The 20203-nt window shown below is 34.0% G+C and overlaps 1 protein-coding gene across 11 annotated transcripts in view; it reads right to left on the bottom strand.

Moving 5' to 3' along the window:
- LOC111518249 (TOX high mobility group box family member 4) overlaps positions 1-20203 on the bottom strand; it is a 249801-nt gene that overhangs the window by 68280 nt on the left and 161318 nt on the right. For 2 of the 11 annotated variants that reach the window (XM_074175320.1, XM_074175323.1), the window contains exon 2: positions 18074-18165. The exons of the other annotated variants lie outside the window; for them this stretch is intronic. The gene's annotated coding sequence lies outside the window, so the exon portion shown is untranslated. The remainder of the gene's footprint in view (positions 1-18073; positions 18166-20203) is intronic. 11 annotated transcript variants of the gene reach the window in all.

Genomic DNA, 20203 nt, shown 5'->3' with positions numbered 1-20203 from the left:
TTTCATTATCTTCAGAATTCAAGTAATATTCCATTCTCACCTTCAATCATTCTAACTAGAAGTATTAATAAACATAAAATACCTTGAACGTTTGTTTTGAAATTATGTATATTACGTCAAATTACCTTTTGGTTTTTTCTACTTGGCTTAAATTAAAGGGTCGCTAAATATTAACAATCAGAACTTCCTTGATAATGATAAATTTTAAGTCCTCTTTGTGCGTATATAATATTTTTCTGGATCATTAACCCGTTCGTTAATGGAAATGAAGCAAAATTATAAATATCCCCAATGATTTCAAAAAAATCTGTGCAGTATGGACAATATGTCTTTTAGAGAATGAACCAAAAGAAGCGGAAAAGAGTAGAATACATATTTCCAAGGACATTGTGTCGAATCCTAATAATTCGTGCTTGGAGATGAAGTGAAAACTCGTTCTCATCCTAGAAGTAATCCTCATTTTCTCAGTGTTGAGTTGATAAGATAACAATTTCAGAGTCCAACAAGAAGAAATTGTTCAATTTTTGAGAGGTTTATTGAACACGAGGTAAGTACAACAATTCTTTTCCAATTTTGTTTCCGGTAATTCTTCAAGATGTTCTAATAGACGATGTCTATTCCTTATATATATTGAAGTGCACTGTGTACATCCCACATATTTCCGAAATTTTTGAGTATAATGATGATGATGATTTACATCATTCTTTCATGTTGAATCACTTGTGATACTCTATTCATATATAACATATGATAAGATTTTGCTTCAGTTCAATAGGTGGCTTTTGAAAGTTTGTGAGTGAATTTATGATATTTTCAAAAGGACCTAAATTAGCTCATGATATTTTTCGATATAAAATTATCAAGTTAATCAAAGGGCACTGTACCCAATAAACCTGAATTATTCACTTCCGTTATTATAAATACCAGCTCAGTACTGATACTACTATCAGAAAAGGAAGACACGAATTCCAAATGAAGAAAGTATACTACTTATACTATCTATCGAGTTAGACTATCGGTGCAATTAACATGATATTATTCCATACAAAAAAGGTAGATAATTAAAATTTCCACTGTATGAATAATGAGCCATCAAACGTTTTGCCATCGGGAATGTTGAAAGGTGCTATCACGACCTATTTAGCTTTTTTTTCTTGATTTTCATTACGATGCGCTAAATGTCACTGAGCAAGCCCAAACTGTCAATGTGAAATTTCTCAAAGGTCGAGTCATAAGCCATGTTAGGCAAGCAGCACGACCTAAAGGTATGAAAACGACGACTACCAGGAAATTGTTATTCAGAGAATGGATAAATGTCATATACTTAATGTCATGCGAATAGGAGGCATTACATATTCAATGTAAATAACTCTTTAGGAGAAAATTGAAAGAAATAAAATGATTCATCAACAGAAAGAAATCCATATTTGGTGATTGACAGGAATGAAAATTTTCACTATTAGTCCGATTCCGTCGCCTTATATTGAGTTATATGGGCACTGTCCTCGCAGTAAACTTACGTTTACTGCGACTGCTGCGAGTAAACACACATACTACTGATGGTGTTTGCCGCAGTAGCAGACGAAACGTATGGTAGTTTAAGTTTCATGTGACCACGGCCTACTAGGCCAGATTTTGTTGTCTTCAACTAATATTGAAGTCTCCTGAATTTTTGTTGTTGTTTTTTGCTTTTGCCTCCACAATCTGAAAATGAATCGTTCAAGAATGACTAAGCATATTTACCACAATAATTCCGCCCCTATCCCCCTTGTCAGCAAAAGTAAGTAAAGCTTTTACCCCAAATGCTTACGTGAACATCGTTGAATATATTTTTCATTTTTCAAACATAGACAATGTATGGGTTGCCGCCATATATATAAAAAAGTAAATAACTACTACCAACGTAATCACTATACTTAGGTCTAGGTATAGGGGTCAAAATGAAAGAAGCAAAATTTATTTTTCAGGTCGTGAAGAGTTGAATACCTTCACGAAAAAAGCCTTTCTATAACTTTCTCTCGAAACTGTTACATAGCCGAATGTCTTCAATTATATATACATTAAATCTGTATTCATACGTACATATATTAAATCAAGAACACCTTGAATATTACCTTCGTATCAGATAAGCTATATTTAATATTGGTGTCCATGGAAACATAAATGACTTCATAGTGTCTTTCCTTACAAATATATATTTCCAGGTGAAGCAGAATGATATAATGTCCGAAAAATTCCTTGTAGCAACTGGGATACCTCAAGGCAGTGTTCTCGGTCCACTAATTTTTCTATTATATGTGAATGATCTACCTAATAATATAAGTAATTTGTTTGAAGGTGTTTGACAATGTTTCATGTTACATTTCATTAATTTGGACTTCCATTGTGTAATATGATATAAATCACCCGTAGACGATTCTGGATACTAACAATCGAAACATCGTGAAGTAACTTGGTTGGGAATCTTTTAATTTTTAATTTTCATTTCTTATTAATAATTTTTTATGTTAATGTTATGTTAATGTTAATAGTTCAATTTTTTTTATTTTTATGGTTGTTGCTTGCATTTCATTTCATTGTAATTTCAGTTTTTTTGCTTAATATAATTGTTATTTTTCAAGTAACCTTACAGATTCTTTCAGGGATTTCAAACCAATTTATATCATACTAGTACTATGTTGCTGTATCGCTGCTGTTCCAATGTTTTGACAGAATCAGAATCAACGAACTCAGGCGTGCGCAGCGTTATAGAACAGTGCTTTCAAAAAATTGTTCTACAGCGCCATCTAGTGGCGAGTTACAGAAAAATTGATAGCCTAAAAACCTTCTCTATGAAAAATTACTTATACATGTCAAGTTTCATCACGATCGGTTGAGCGATGTAGAAGTTTATCACTTACCAACCAACCAACCAACAAACATCCATTTTTATTTATTAGATTAGAAAATGGAAGTCCGAACTAATGAACTGATTATAAGTAATCTGTTTAAAAAAAAATGTTTTCCCGTTAACAATCTGGCGCATCCATCGAACAACAACCCTCATAAGTCGATACTTGTGTGAGCTAAGGACTAACGATGTATTACCTTTTAACGTGTGATTCGTAACACGGGTTGGACGAAGTGAAAATCGATCGTTCAGCCTGGGTTTGAACCACCGACCAACACGACGGTCGATTTGAGTAAGTGAACAAAGGACCCACGTCGAACCGACCGGTTACCGACCGATGGTGTGATATACCATTACGTAGACGATACTTTCATTATTCTTTCTAGTAAAACAGCGGAACAAATGCATAGTTAACTCAACTTTACACGAATTGGGTGACTGGTGCTACAGGAATATACTTATAGTTACCCTGAAAAAACTTTCAGTATGGAATTTGGAAATTCATCTCGAAGTCTACATGATTTCAATTTAATTTTCCCTAGGAATACTTAGTTGGCACTAACAAGCTCAACAAAATTCTCAGGATTAATAATTGACTTACATTTCACTTGGGAAGAACATATAGAATTCACGTCCAGGAAATTGAAACAATCGTATTATCTCATTAAATCTCTTATGAATAATCTAGATAGTAAAGCCCTTATCACTTTATTTTGCCAAGTTTCACTTCATCATTTACAATAACATTGCTGTTTGGGGTCTAGCAACTGAAGTGAACCGAATCTTCATAAAACAGAAATCGTTATTGAGGCTGATTTTCAATTTAGATTACAAAACGTCATGAAAAGAGATTTTTCGTCAAAATAAAATACTAACTGTTGCCTGTATGTTCATTCTGAAAACACTGACATATATTCATGAAAAAATAAGGCAACTAGAGTCGAGATCGGAAGATTATCATACTGGGAATAACCACCCAAAAAAACCATAACGCAAAGTATAATGTTTACTGGTATCCGTCTCTAATATACTGCCAAATGATATGAATACACTTTCAACTCAAGCCTTTAAAATACAGCTGAAAGTGTTTCTAGCAAAAACATGTTTCTACATTGTAGATGAATTCATCCTTGAGGTTGGTAATGTTAGATCACTTTCACTGTGACGTATACATCATAACATTGTTTACTCACATGTTTGTTTGAAGGTGATTGACAATGTTTCATTATGAATTTCAATAGTTCGGACTTTCATTGTTTAATATTATATGAAATGATTTGAAATCCCTGAAATTATATTAAGCAAAAAAACCCTAAAACTGAATAAATGAAATAAAATACAAGTAAGAAATAGAACAAATAAACAAAAAAAATGCAGTCATCACCCGAAGACGATTGTGGATACTAACAATCGAAACGGCGTAAAGTAACTTGGCTTGAAATCTCTTAATTTTAATTTTTTTGTTCAATTTTTCTATTTTTTACTTGTATTTTATTTCACCGTAATTTCATTTCAGGTTTTTTGCTTAATAGTTTATTTACGTATTGTTTATTTGTCTATTCCATTCATTTTATAAATATTTTATTACCTAATAATACCAATAAATTTTTCTATCTATCATTATCATCTTCTACCAATCCCAAAAGAAATATGCAACACTTTCAACATAGTATGTCACAGACTTGTGGTAGCTCTACAAATAATTCATTTTTGTAAATTCTTTGCATGTTTCACTGTTTCTCTTGTTTCAAAAGCACGTCAAAAGAGTGTACTGTGTCACAGAATATCGAATTTGACAATCAGTCCAAATGAGATACAATGAGAAAAAGCCTAAAATTATTCCAATTTATTCGTTGTTCAGCAATTAGTACAATACGAATTCGAGTGATCACATAACACTGTTCTATTCTATACAACTTCATTTCATTTTGTCGCATCACAGTATAGACCTAATAAAGATAAAATAGTTTTAATGATGAATTAAAAAAAAGTATCGCCCTAACAAAGGATCCAATCACACCACGTTTCTAACTCAGAGTTTCATTTGTTTCGATGGAGAGGATCATCAGTGGAAGACATAATTAGGCTAATTGGGTTACTTCGATCTATTTATGGAATTAACAATTGGAATGTTAGTATTTTCAACAGAAATATAATGATGAGTATAACTGATCCGTTAGTAGTATAGTAGTATAACTACTAGAGTAATTGTATAAACTAAGTAAACATTTCATTGGCGGAGGCTTCAATATTCAAAATAGTATTGGGACCCATAACCCTTAGCGTATGAAGACTTATGATGGTTGTCGATTATATCTAACTAGCGACCCGCCTCGGCTCCACACGGGTGCAATGCTGATATTATTATAAACATATGAACGCTTGCGACCGCTGCTAATCATAAAGCTCTCTAGGCCGAAGCGAGGCCTTAGACGCGCTATTTATAGGCATGCGTCACCAACCCCTTTGCCGTTACCATCACAATCGCTATGTCCCTGTATTTTAAATCTGTATAATCTTCGAAAACATTAATTTAAATTACATACTGTGAAGGACCATATTGATTTATATTAAATGCACAATGTATTTAAGTTACTTAATTGGATAAGGATTAATGCCTTATTGATTAAAATCGCTTCATAAATGAGCCATTATTTCTCAAGGATAAAAATGGTTATTGTGGGTTATCCCTAAGAGATAGACATTTACCATCATGGCCTTTTTTGTAAACCTTTTTAAGGTGTATAAAACTCTAGTACATTTTTTGATATATCTCGTAGGATTCAGCTGGCCTTTGCAATGTGTTTAATGTGTTTATTTACATCACAATGTGTGCAATGTGTTTATTTACATCACATTAGAAACCTCTAAAATTATCAGTGTTTCTCTACTATATTATGCATGTTATGTACATATAAACCTTCCTCTTGAATGAAGCTTTAGTGGACACTTAAGAAAGACAAATTGAATTACTCGCTTCTCCGTCTCTAGTGAGATTCTTTTGGATGGGCTACACTTTTGAAACGTTATAATAATAATAATAATAATAATAATAATAATAATAAATGGGCTTTATTCATTGACATACATTGTTTATAAAGAAGAAGTAGATATAAAAATCAATGAAAGGGCGAAGTTCAGCCGAGATGGTTTACAACTGAACCTAGTTTAACCTAGTGTTTAGTTCACAAAATAGAATATTGTTTTATTGGGAGAAAGAGTGATATTGTGAAGAAAGCGCTGGTATTCATCGTAGATATATCTTCACACTTTTTAGAATACTTGGAAAAATATTTCTGGTTATATATGGACATTATATTTGTTTTTGAAATTTCATTTTTCAATTTTCAGACAAATTTCACTGAAATATTAATTCTGTCTTTTGCAATTTCGCTTGATCATTGAGTGGTAATAATTTTAGGAAATAGTCAACTCTTTGCAACAATATCATTAATATATGAATTGAAGGGGTTATATTTTTAGAAGTGATTAATTTTTTTAGGAAAGAAAGTTTTTGGCTTTCTACTACTCCATCTGATACAAAAAAAGGGGATGAGAGAATCTTCCAAAGAAAGGAAGGAAGTAATCAATTTGAAACTCTATACATGAATGTGTAGATCATGCAAAGAAGTAACTTTCAGACACAAACTGAAAGAAAGTCCTCCTGAAACAGCTACTTTCGAAAGAATTATTTTCTTTGGTGTAATTCAATGTTTATATGAAAGTAGCTGTTTCAGGAGGACTTTCTTTCAGTTTGTGTCTGAAAGTTACTTCTTTGCATGATCTACACATTCATTTATAGAGTTTCAAATTGATTACTTCCTTCCTTTCTTTGGAAGATTCTCTCATCCCTTTTTTTTGTATCAGATGGAGTAGTAGAAAGCCAAAAACTTTCTTTCCCAAAAAAATCATTAATATAATTGGACACTTTCTCTTTTCTTCACCAGAAATACTGTATTTGACGTTTAGTATGTGTTCCATATTTGAAATCAAAATTTTCTTTCCATGCTTCGGGAAAACTAGTCCGACAGAGCGCAAGATGAAATATTTCTTTTAGTCACTTTCATGTGATGTCTGTCAAAACATGCCATTACGTCAGGTCATGAAAAGGACTATGATAATACCATTAATTTAAAAATTGAATTGAATTCTTTCAGTCGTGCATTTTTCCGAAATAGTTCATATAAACAGGGAAACAAATTCGATGAATGAAAAATCCGATTTACAAAATTTCACTGGAATTCATAGATATTCATTCGATTTAGAAAATGATATACAAATGAGCAGGTAGTGATGATGCTTAGCCTAGTATTGTATGATTCAAAATATTGAACAGAAAATACTGCCATTCTGTCATATCACTTATCGTTTTTTCTTCATTTTGCAAATTTTAAAATCGATCTTAAGTTGAGCAAGTTGACTCCACGATGTTCATATTTTTTATTAATACCATCTTTTTAGTTGTCATGAAGAAGGAATTAAAATATACCAAAAGCATGACATAACACCATCTACGATGGTGATAATATGATAATTTAGCGACTGGATTTGATATAATCAAAAGCAGGAAAAATTCATGAACGAAACACTCAGAAAATGTGCAAACCACAGGAAAACACTGATTATTGCCTTGAGAAAATATCTGTTTTCCACTTTACTTACTATTTTTGTTTCTGCGAGTGTAAACAATATTGTTAAGTAAGCCAGTGAAATAACTATGTTTCAGAAAATGCACAGCTTCCCAGAAGACCAGACAACAAGAAAACAAAAGAAAATTAAACGCAGAATCTAAACATATATCTTTTTTTTATTCTTTTACAAAAATGTAACAGTCAACTCTTCATAACGACTATTGAATCCAAAAGGTATTGTTCAGGAAACCAGTGTATGATAATTTGTCATGGACGACTTTCAGCTCTTGTTCTGAACAGTAGTGACCAATTTAAGTGAAGTGGCTTTTGACAAAACCAGGGCACAGCCGAAAGCCGCTTGAGGCCTAAGTGGGCGTAAATTTCCTGTTTCCATTAAAATATGTATACTCTCTCTAAATAAGAACCAGCGGCAAGCATGTCTATCGGAAACCAGAAGCAAAATTTTCGTCAGCCGATAGGACCAACTTCCGTTCCAAGACCTCCAACTGTTAGGAACTCCAGAACAACTACACACACAGTAACAACACCGCTGGCATTGATACGCTGCCCACTTTCTGGAAGCCGTTTCTTTCGGCCTGGAACATTGACTGCCATTTCAGATAGATTTCTCGAGTGTGGTAGTGGGCTAAGAGAACATGGTGCTGCGAAATTAGCACCCAAACACCTCATTAAAGCCATCGGGCCAGGATAACGCGACGGAACCGAAACAAAAAGAAGCCACACAACATATTATCATAGGTATAAGAGAATTGTTTAAACCAAATTGAAAACTATGTAAAACACCAATTCACTTAAGAAAAAATGAAGAGTAACTTAGACTTAGCTATTATTGTGAAAAAAAATATATGTATTATTAACCCTGTCCCCGAAGAGTCCCACGACTATAACAGATACCACCGAAACTTACATCAGCTGAAGTAAGAACACCCACCCATACAAACATGAATGAACCACTTGTGTGTTCACTTGTGCGATCACCAGCAAAGAAAAGAAAAATTATTCTTATATTTGATATATCACTCAGCAAATTGATGTGTTTGAAGTCAAAACTTTCAAATAATACATTATATCCAAAAACAAGTATGATTTTTTGTAGAAATTTCAATATAAAATTGTCATATTGACATTTTCTTTGTTTTGCAACGCCACCATGCAGCAATGGTTTTCGCGCATGACTGTATTTCTTTAGTACACCTGGCAGATTCCATTAATCTACGTTCTATTATTTAATGAAGGTTATTTCTGTAAAAATTTCTGCAGTTATTATTGAAGTCGAAACTTGCTGTGTATGATCCTAAAAATGTTTTTTGCATCCCGAGGCTCCTCGTGACCATCCAATGACGTGGTGTCGCCCAAAAGTTGTCATTTTCATGGTCTGTAATCCCGGTATTAAGCCAATTCCCTTTTAAATTGCTAACTGAACTATGAAATTGTCATTGTTACAGTGAAAATTCGTTAATAATAGGCTTGTTTGATGCTGTACGATTACCAGATAACCGATATGTTGTTTTGCCACGATGAAAAACGGTATCAATCATTCTCCAAAACTAATCACATAAATGACGGTTGCTTGCTATTGGTTTTTCAGGACCACGAAGATGCCCTCGTTAATAGAGAAAGTTTGATTGGGTTCGAGTGTGATTAATGGCCATCGACAAATATACAGAGTTTGTTCGTCAGAATTTATTTTGGAGAACTCAATAACGTTCTCATTCTCAGTTTGAACAGATTCAAAAATTGAATATGAAAGAACTGAAATTAATACTCGTTTGTTACCTATATTTCTATTTATGATTTATTTCATGAACTCTTCCATTCAATCTGAATAAAAATTATAATTTCTCACAAAATCAGTATAAGAATGAACAGAGTGACTGTATTTTTGTATCTACCCAACAATAGACGTTTTTAGGTTTCCTAATCTGTAAAAAGATGATAAATAAATATTTGTATCGTGGACACAATGAATTTAGAGTTAAAATCGAGTGAAAATTACTAAAGTTTAATCCCAACACCAAACCGTTGAAAAAAATCGGCAGTCGCCCATCATATTTTGCGACAAAACCATTCCACACACTTCCGTTCATTAAGATCAGTTACACTAGTTAACAATAACAGGCATCTAGATACGTATGAGAGTGTAGAAATAAGTAAACAATAATATTATGAATAACGATAGTGGACCAATACCTAACAATACCTAAAGATATTGAAGGAACATGTTGGACATATCGTGCGTGAAAATGTGTGTATGTGAAAGCTCTGTTCAAAGTGGGTGCCTCGTGAGTTCACGATCGACCAAAAACAACAATGAATCGATGATTCTGAGGAATGATTGAATCTGTTCCCCCATACAAAAACCCGAATTTATGAATCGATATGTGACAAAGAATGAAAAATGGCCCCAACATTTTACACCAGAATCAAAACGATCTTCATCTGAGTGGACTGCATGTGGTGATCCGACTCCAGAGCGTACAAAGACGCAACAGTCGACGGGCAAGATTAGGGTGACAATATTTTGGGATCTGCATGGTATAATATTCATCGACTATCATGAAAATGGAAGAATCATTAACAGCGACTATTACATAGGGTTACTGGAGCCTTCGAAGGACGAAATTGCAGAAAAACGGACCATTCAAAGAAATATAATTCTGTTTTATCAAGTCCGTATCACCGTGTCACAAATCAATGGAAACGATGACAAAATTCCATGAACTGGGCTTCGAATTGCTTCCGCATCCACCGTATTCTCCAGATCCACCCCTCAGAGACTTTTTCCTGTTCGCAGATCACAAGAGAATGCTCGCTGAAAGGAAATTTAGCGCCGATGGAGAGGTTATCGTCGGAACTGAGGGCTATATTGAGTCTAAAAATAAATTTCACTATTATGGTATCGAAAAATTGTATGGTCGCCCTCGAAGGAAACTATATTGAATTATAAAATGAAATTTCATCAATTTTTTTCTATATTTGCCTACGATCTTTTCTGCCCAACTGTTATACTCGTATTGCCTAGCGCTCGGTCCTGCAGCTAACCTCTGAGTTTGTCTTGTCAGATGATGGAACTGTCGAGACTCTTCGGCTACTTGTGAAACATCTTCTTATAGTTACCCAAATAACATTATGAAATTCATCAGGTGGTGGCAAATAATTAATCGACTTCAAAATACTATTTCTCGAATAAAAAACAGCAGAATTCAAAATTGAATTATAGTGCAAGAATATCACTTTCAAATTACACGAAACATTTTGTAAAAACTAACCTTGTTATACAGTGCATTTATTTAATGTAATGTTGTAATGCATGGATACTTTATTTTGAAATGAAATTGTCAAATGAAACTTTTAAGATGAGGACTGGGCGCCATCTTGGAAAAAAATTAAATGGAAAGGGGGTTCTTGTGATACATTTTTTTGAAGCTCCTGACAAATGCTTCACAATCCTAGAATATAATGTCAATATCTTCAACTACTACAAAATGACAAAACTTTTAATAATTGCCTGAATGCATTGACATTTGACTACATAATATGAGGTAATAAGCTTGCGGTCAGTTCAGAAGATGCTCCAAATGGTTGCCTTGAACTTCTTGACATATGAACAGCCTATCCGATATTTCACGCCGAACATTTTCGAACACAGTAACGTCAGTATCTCTACAAATATTTATTATTCTCTGCCGTATATCCAATATTGAAGCAGGTTCAGTTTCGTACACCTTTTCTTCAAATAGCCCAATTAAGAAAGTCCAAAGGTGTCACATCTGGCGAGCGGGCTGGCCATTCTGTAGGACCTCGACGGCCAATTCAACGACCGGGAACAGTAGTATCCAAATAGTTTCTCACTTGTCTGGAGTAATGTGGTGGTGCTCCATCTTGTTGGAATACAATATCCATATGGAATTCATTAGGATTAGCTTCGACGATTTCACTGATGAGAGGGTCAACAGTAGTTTCCAGCATATTCAAATACAGTTCCCCTGTTGAATTTTGATTAATAAATAGAGGTCCTACAAATATGGTTTCCCAATATGCCTGCCCAAACGTTAATTTTTTCTGGATATTGGGTATGTGTTTCCCGGAAAACGTGAGGGTTGGTGTCATTCCCATTTTTTATAAACAAAAAATAACTTAACGAACCTCATTGGATTGTTGGAATTGTCATATGGCAGATAAAAAGGAATATTTCTAGAAATATCGATATCAATGTGTTTGTCTTCAGGAAATTATTAAATGTTCCGCCATTTTGTAGTAGCTGAAGATATTGACTTCATATTCTAGAGTTATTCGTCAGGAGCTTCAAAATGATGTGTCACAAGACCACTCCTTTCCATTCAATTTTTTTTCCAGGTAGCGCCCAGTCGCCATCTTGAATGTTTCATCTGTTAATTTTAAAGTAGGTATTCATGCATTTATTTCATTATCCCAAATTTCAATTTTTTGAGTTGACCCGTTCAAAAAATAAAAGGGCGGGGGACATTAAAGAAATGCACTGTATGATATACCTATAGTGTAAATTCTAAGTGATTCATGGATTCTGCTTGATTTTCTTTTAAAATTTACTGCCAGTATGTGTAATATTCCTTGTCCTATAATATTTACAATCCGATAAAGAATAGTCAAAAATGCATTGAACTCAAACATGATTTCTACTACATCGTATATCATTTGAAGTAAACAATAAAACCTATCGATAGTATAAATGGTAGAGAATCTGTACAAAGTCCTGGAGGAAGAAAATCAATTTCAAAACACAAACTAAACATTTTCTGTTTTTATTTCAGACTGCTGCCCACCCCACAATCATAATTTCAATTAATATTCCGTTTTCCCTCGGTTTTTTTCAAAACGAAACCAAATAAATGACGCCGGTTTGAACAATGAAAGATTAAAAGTAAACAGACAGTAGGGTGGACCCAGCCCCACGAATAGGAGAGCCAAGGCAAGAAAAGGATAGAATCATTCATGCACCGCAGCCTCAATTTCATTTGCTGGTGGTTTTCTATTCAAATAAAAATCGTACATCACTTCAGGACACGAAACAATTAATAACTTTGTTAAATATTGGACGCCATCCGCGGAATTCAGAACACCAATCTAGCTCTCTTGTTCGGCAAAAATTAAAAATCTAAATAAAACATAACGAGCACTCTTTTGTTTTTATTGTAACGTAGATCGGGATTGTCCATTGTTTCCCAATTTATAGCTACAGTTCCCACAAAAAAGCTTTTGTATCCCGAAAGGTTTTGTGTGTTCAGAAAATTGATATTTTTCTCGACAACAAATTATTATTATGTTCATATACAGGATGCACTAAAATAACTCTTCAATACTTACGTTGAAATGTTTCATTCCATCTTGTCAGTGATATTATTCGTAAGAATTAGTATAAAAATCATACACAGAATAAGCACGTTATCTTAAGACAGTATTTTTTTCTTTGTGGGAATGTCTAGAAAATGTAACTTTTTGGCCTTATGATACGGCAGACCATATGACCTATATGAAACAGTTAGAATTTATACAAACTGTCGACGGTTTGTCGATGCCCTTGTAAAAATATAGAATCTGCATATATTTTGAAGCAGTTTTACCAAGTTTGGTGAATGCCATTACCAAGTCAAAATGGTAAAGAAAAATTTTAAAATTATAAATTGGGCCACACAAGAAATCAGTCATCATGTAGGGTTTTTTCAAAAACTACACCACACGATTTGATCGTGTAGTGATGTTTTTGAAATTACTATGGACATTCATCAAGTAACGGCCGAATCAACCAGAAAAAAAAACAATATAGGGTTTTGTTGATTGAGAATAACAGAAGAATGTGAAAATATATGTCTTGAAATTCGACCTAAAAAGCATGAATAAATTTCACTAATCAAAAAATAAAATATTGGCAATTGACAAAATCGTAGCCGACTATGAACATTCTTATACTATAGTAGTAAAATCCCATTATAATAATTCAAAACACTCAGTAATCATTATGTTGTTTCGTATTCGTCTTTCGTTTTTTGTTTGCATATTTCTTTCCTATATTCATTACTACACCAAAGGTTCCAAATAGTGCATCATAAGTATTTCTTTCCTACTAAATAATGTATAGTTCACTGATAGTGGAGGGATCCAGTTTGAACATTTGAACATAGTTTAACTGACGAAGTTTTTTCCTGGCAGTCCTCAGAAATTGATGATTTTTTTTTCAAATGTTTTTTTTGTTACTTGAAATTAGAGACTTTTTAAAGCGGGAAAAATATTTATATTATTTATCAAATGCGTTTGACATTTATATAAAGAATTAAGTTTTGCATCGGATTTTTTATTTTTGGATAATTATTATTCACTAAATATTCGAGTAATAACCACGACACCAATGTTAAAGTCGTTTTCATAGATATAATAATGATAGAACTGGACAGCTCACAAAGTTTACGTTGAGAGAACTATTATTGGGAAATGGAGGTTCGATGACCAATCAACGAAAGGAAATTCAACTGAATACAAAATTTCCAATTTCGATTCTAAATAGACTTTGGAAATCGATTTACTTCTGTTGTCCGTTCCAATGGCAGTTTATTCAATAACAAAAAAACAATTCATCATTTCCCTACGTGATACATGTTTATTTGCTTGACCTCGCCTTATTCGATTCTCCTGGATTTGATGAAGCTGGGGATATATTCAATTTGCGACGTTGGTATTCCGACAACACATTTGTGTGTAAATCGCGTAACTAAAACGATGTGTTTGCCGAAACTTGTCCCAAGAAAGCAAACAAGAGTTTTGGCTACATTAAATTACAAACACAAGTGAAATCTTGAAATAGAGTAAACAGTGGAGTATTCTAAGAACGAGGATGTATTGCTCTACCCTAGCAACGAAGAATAACAGAAATGTTTATGTAAAGTTTCACTTCAAAAAGTCCAATCAAAGTTGCGCAATGAAATTTGAATAAAGAATGTCGACCGAAATTTTGAAAAATGGGCGTATTGCGCCATCATCAATTACCTGTATACGAATAGGTTGAGATGTAAACAGACTCACGAAGATATGCTTAATCCCCCCATCGACCCAATGCGTCCCATTTGATTGCAAACTTCAGCAGATAATTTTCTCTTGAAATCGGAGACCAATGAAGAAGCCTACTTTCTGTGTCTATTCCCATAAATATTGATACTATTCTCAGAACGATTTCATCAAACCGTGAAATTGAAAAAAGTTCTCGTGAATTTCGACAAATTTCTGCAAAATGAATCCCCAAATATCTGAATGTTGACCAGAAGCGTGCAAGATTGCTTTAGATGCTTCGCGTTAAGCTATGTTGTTATTTTGCATGAACATTTTTTGGAAAAATTATCACATGTTGTCATGTCAACAATTTAGAGTTTATATGATAACGTCCACGCTCCATTAGGGTGTGTTAGAATACCTCTGCTATTTAAGGTGTCACCCAAGGGGTTATCCGCTGGAATGACGCCTCATCCTAAAGTGTGTGTACCTTGCCAATAATGACTGTGAGTCCCAGTGTCACTTATGGAACATTTTAGATACATACCTACCAAGTTCCCTCTCGTCGACTTGTTACGGTATTAAAGGGCTCTGCCGTGATGGGCCTTCTTTTCCTAGTTACTCATGAGACCCCTGATGGACCATGAAGTAACCAAAAAATGGACTTCGACAAAACGACGAAGAATCGACAGAAAGAGCTACTCAGTTCTCCAGCTTTGAAGCCGAGTTTACAGAAGAGGTTGATCAAATGACTGTTTTCTTACTCCTGGAAAAACCTAATAGGCTAGGTGGTGCAACCAGAAAGCGATTCATCGCCTCCTTAATGGGAGCATATTTTACGAATCTGTCTTGCACCAAATTCTCGAGCAACAAAAGGAACATCTGCACCAGGAGAGAATACATTCCTTTCTGACCAGGTTCTATAAATAACCTGATTCAACAAAAAATGTGGACGTTGACTGAACGATATCAACTGTCCTCCCTGTAACAAAGTAACGAGTTCAAATAGGTGGGCACCACAAAAATCCTTCGTAATTTGCAATGAATGATCGAATATACCTAGGTATGTAGATAGATCTAAAGTGTGTGGGTCTATTCGACCCTCCACCGTAACCCACAAGGGTTTATTGTGTCTCACACCCATTCACACTCAGCCAAATAAACCCAGCTTCTTAACGAAGCCGATTAGTTTGTATGGTGAGTGGTCTTTCAGGTCAGATGGTGAGAGTACGCATCTGCCGAACTCAAAGAACCTGATTTGGTCCCCATCGGAGCAGACACAAAATATATGCTCTGCCGTTTCATAATTTTCTAGACAGAGTCAACACACACTGTCTTCCGACAGTCTAAGTCTCTGCATATGATGATTTAAATGACAGTGACCTGTTAGACATCGTAGTTCATCCCTACTGTAGTCCAACAACTGTTTGGAATCAAGCTTCGAAAGGAACGCCTTGGAGTGAGTCATCCAGGTGTTCAGTGTTTGTTTGGCAAAGCCCAACGCCGCTTGACTGTTCGAGAATATTTTTAATGACTTGTGTATGAGGTTGGATTTCTCCAATCTCTCCGCACACAATTCAATAGAATAAATTTCCGCTTGAAATACAGTTTCATAGGTTCCTAGGCATATTGATATCTCTGTCCTGGGTCTGCGACTGAAAACACCTGCACCAGAATCGGAAGGTGTTTCTGATCCATCTGTGAATTTCCTTCTCCCGAGAGATTCAGTCCTCTTTACTCGGGAACAGTATTTTATAAGGCAGTTCGTAATTGACAGTTGGATGCATAAAGTCAGAGGTCATTTCCAGAATGCTGTGACTTCCAGTGTCAACCAACAGTCTGTTGCACTCTGCATTGAATTGATTTGTGCAATTGGCAATGTGCACAAGTCTGTATGCAATCCATCTAGCATCTCCAGAAAAATGTGGAGAGGAAGTAGATCTAGAAGAATCTCCATGGCTGCTGACGGTGTGGTGCTGATGGCACCACTGATAGCCAGACAAGCCTGTCTCTGTAAGCCAGAGAGCTTTGCTTGGGCCGTTTTCTGTAAAGCCTTCGGCCTCCAAGCAATTGCACCACAAGTGATCATTGGTCTGACAATCATCTATATACCTACTTGAACAAAAAAGGACTTTATGCCAATCAAAATCGATTAAAAATCATTGATGCCGTGGGCAAGATAAATGAGTATTTCTTGAAAATAATCGCATGCTTTTTGGGTTCAACAGACATATCCCTGTATAGTTTGAGCAACTGATTTGCCAAAAATCTTCGGCAAAATTAGGAAAAACAACTTGAAACGTCTTGATATCCTCCATCATGATAACACCAGCTCCCACAGAGCACATCATAACTTGATTATGTGAAGAAGAAAAACATCGAACTGATGACTATTGTACATATTTCCCAGAATAATTAACTGATGACGTTCTTAGCCCTTCTTTATAAAAAATGAGTATAAAGTATTTTTCAGTACCTCAAGAAGTTGCTACGGCCTTCTGAAATCATGATCATATGCAAAACTGCAAGTATTTTAAAAAACAATAAAGCAGTTTTTTTCAAAAGCATACCTTACTTACTCTCATTATATCGAGTTCTGGTTCAACTATCTTCTTAGAGAAGACTGAGGCATTCTAGCCTTCTAGCTCCAAATTCTATACTTGTTGTCTGTCACCCGTATATAAGACAACGATTTAACTACATATTCAAATCTTTTCTTAAATTCGAATACGAAAATCTATTCGATTCAAAACCTTTTAAAGGAGGATGCTTGATAGTCCTGTTTAGGATCATTTCGTAACAATTAAAACTAATAAAAACCGGTGGAAACTCTGTGTTAATTTCGATGGAGAATGAACAATTCCAATTCCATGTTTCGTTGGTTTAATATGAACGTAATCACATCGGAATATCGTGAACGTGATAATGAAATGCAACAGAAACAGAATAGAACCTTGGATATATTAAATAAGTTAGTTAATTTCCAACACAACTGTTCGCTGCCAGACTGAAATTTAATCAAAAAGTTAAAATTAGTTTTTGTTGTAAATCAACATTTTTAAATACTTTTTTCGTTCGTTTTCGGATGTATAATCAAACTTTGTGAGAATAATTGAATGCGATAAGGTGGCTGGAGGAGTGGAATTGCAGTAATAACATTAATTACATGTTTTATTTATGAGATTCTCGGCTCTGATGTTCTCTTTGAAGGAAAGACAGAACAAAAACTTCTGAAAGTGAATTCATAGTTGTAAGAAAATTCATGACTCTCGAGTCTAAACTTTCTGAAATCCCTTTTAAGATAATGAGAATTATTTTTAAAAACATTGTTAGGCATAATTGAATAATCCTGATCAATTCTCAACAGAACAGAACATGTACGCTACCGTTATGGAATTTGATAATGACAAATGTGCGATGGTTCATCCTAGGAAAGGAAGATGAGGAAAACATGGTGCAACTCGTAGAATGAATCGTCCAGCATCATCTGGATGCCGAAGAGAAGCATGCTTACCTTGTCATACAACTCCACTTAAAAGAGGTTATTGCAGTAAAGAACTCACTAGACGGTATCAGCACAAACTCCGACAGATCTGCTCATTGGACCTGCGGGGGAAGAATAAAGTGGATGCTACAAATATGTCTACCGTTCAGATCTGTTGCAAGAAATTTAGTGATCCAACTCATATTATTTTACATACATGTTGTCTTCTCGAATTTTGTTGAGTAAAATAACGATATCGATATTTACAGTGAAATGAAAAATACATAAATACGCAAAAAAGTAAAATCATGAGTATTGAAAATTTGGTTGATGAAAGTTGGCCCTTCATATAAATCTATTTTTTTACAAAGATAGGATACTTGTTTGATTCAAACGAAGGTACTGAAGGATAGAATTTCCAGTATCAATTGATAAATAACTGTATTATTCACTAAGGTTCTCAATGTTTTTTCATTAATACTATTCGAAGACATTTCATTACCATTTCAAAAAAATATATCCCGAGTGTACCAAGTTAACATTACTCTATCCACCAATAACGTTACTCCTATTTCGAGATATATCTTCACAAGTATAGCTGTTTTCTATGTATCACGAACCCACCTATTATGTATACTGAAATTGTAGATATCGCCGCATAACTTAGTGATGGCATAATACTTTCATGGGAAGGTCTAGCGATATTAAATCATATATACAGTATTATTATGTTGTTTCAACAAAATTACATTTTTCCACACATTTAATGTCATTTATTAGAATTGATTTCGGATAAGTTCAAACTATAATTCACTATTTTAATTTATGATTTTTTCAATTATTCAATAAATTGATGAAGATTGCTCTGAGTTATCTGGATTCGAATTATATATCATCAATCAAATGAAAATTGTGAAAAGTAAAAATAAAAAAGATTACCAAATCTCTCATTTATTTTTTTTTTTTGTTCGCGGACAAACGAATATGTTCTATTGAGAAACATGGACCACTGATGGACAAACTATGGAGCACTTTCGTTCAGCTGAAAATTCGGGCTAGCATGTGAATAATGAGACCAATGTTTAATTATTTTGTCATTCACGGCAAAGTGGACGAATAAAAATGTTTCCAGTGGTTATTTCAAGTTATCGATTATTTCGTTGGTCTACAGTGACAAGTGTTGAAAAGGGATACAGTATTTCTAGAAACTTCTGTAGATGGCATCCAACTGTGCACAGGTAGTACTGTCTTGCTCTAGATCAAGAAACGATCAAGGAAACGGTACATCAAAAACGACCTGTAATTCAACTGATGATTTTTATCTTCTCTGCTCCTTCAGAGTGCAAATTTTGTAATAGTAAATTTCAAGGCAATGATAACTTCATATATCGAGAACATATAAAATGAAAGAAAATGAAAAAGTAACAAATAGTTACACCATATTATAACAATGACCATGAAAGCAATAACTTTCCGGATCAAGAATAACGACGACATGTTAAATTAAAAGACATTACGTTGCGTTATTTTCGTGCAGTAAATCTTTTTATATGAGTGTTTTCGTAGCTATAAAGTCGGGGTAGACTTGAAGTGTGCTTGTGACTTGTGAGAAATGTTCCATTCTTAGCGGAAAATTACCCCAAACATTCCAATATACTTAAACACTTCTCTTGAGAAAATTGAAGTATTTACGGTAACATGCAGAATCCTTCCGTAAATCATCACCTACTTCAATTTATAACTGTACTTATAATTGTACACTTCACTTCTGCAATAAATATAGTTCAAAAAACTAAATAACACGCTTTTAAAGAACATCGAACTAAAAAGTTAAAAATATTTTTTTTAAATAAGCTCAAAACAATAACGAAAGAAAAATACTAGTATTATTGTGAAAAAAGCGACGGGCGCTTGATGAGCAAAAAATATGGCACAGTATTTTTCGTTTGTTATTGTTTAAAGCTTATTAAAAAAATATTTTCAACTTTTTAGTTCGATGTTCTTCAAAATCGTGTTTTTTAGTTTTTAAACTATATTTATTTTTCATTTTTTAGTTTCGTATGCTATAAAAGTGTATTTTTTAGTTTTTTTAAACTATATTTATTTTATCTAAACTTTGGAATCAATCAGCCGTATATTGTTTAGAAAAATGACCATTGA

Source organism: Leptinotarsa decemlineata, unplaced genomic scaffold (genome assembly GCF_025532065.1).
Source record: "Leptinotarsa decemlineata unplaced genomic scaffold, Ldec_3_MD MMD2_tig00001019_RagTag_RagTag, whole genome shotgun sequence".
Classification (NCBI taxonomy): domain Eukaryota; kingdom Metazoa; phylum Arthropoda; class Insecta; order Coleoptera; family Chrysomelidae; genus Leptinotarsa; species Leptinotarsa decemlineata.
The sequence above is the reverse complement of the archived record's forward strand: the minus strand, read 5'-3'. Positions and strand labels throughout refer to the sequence as shown.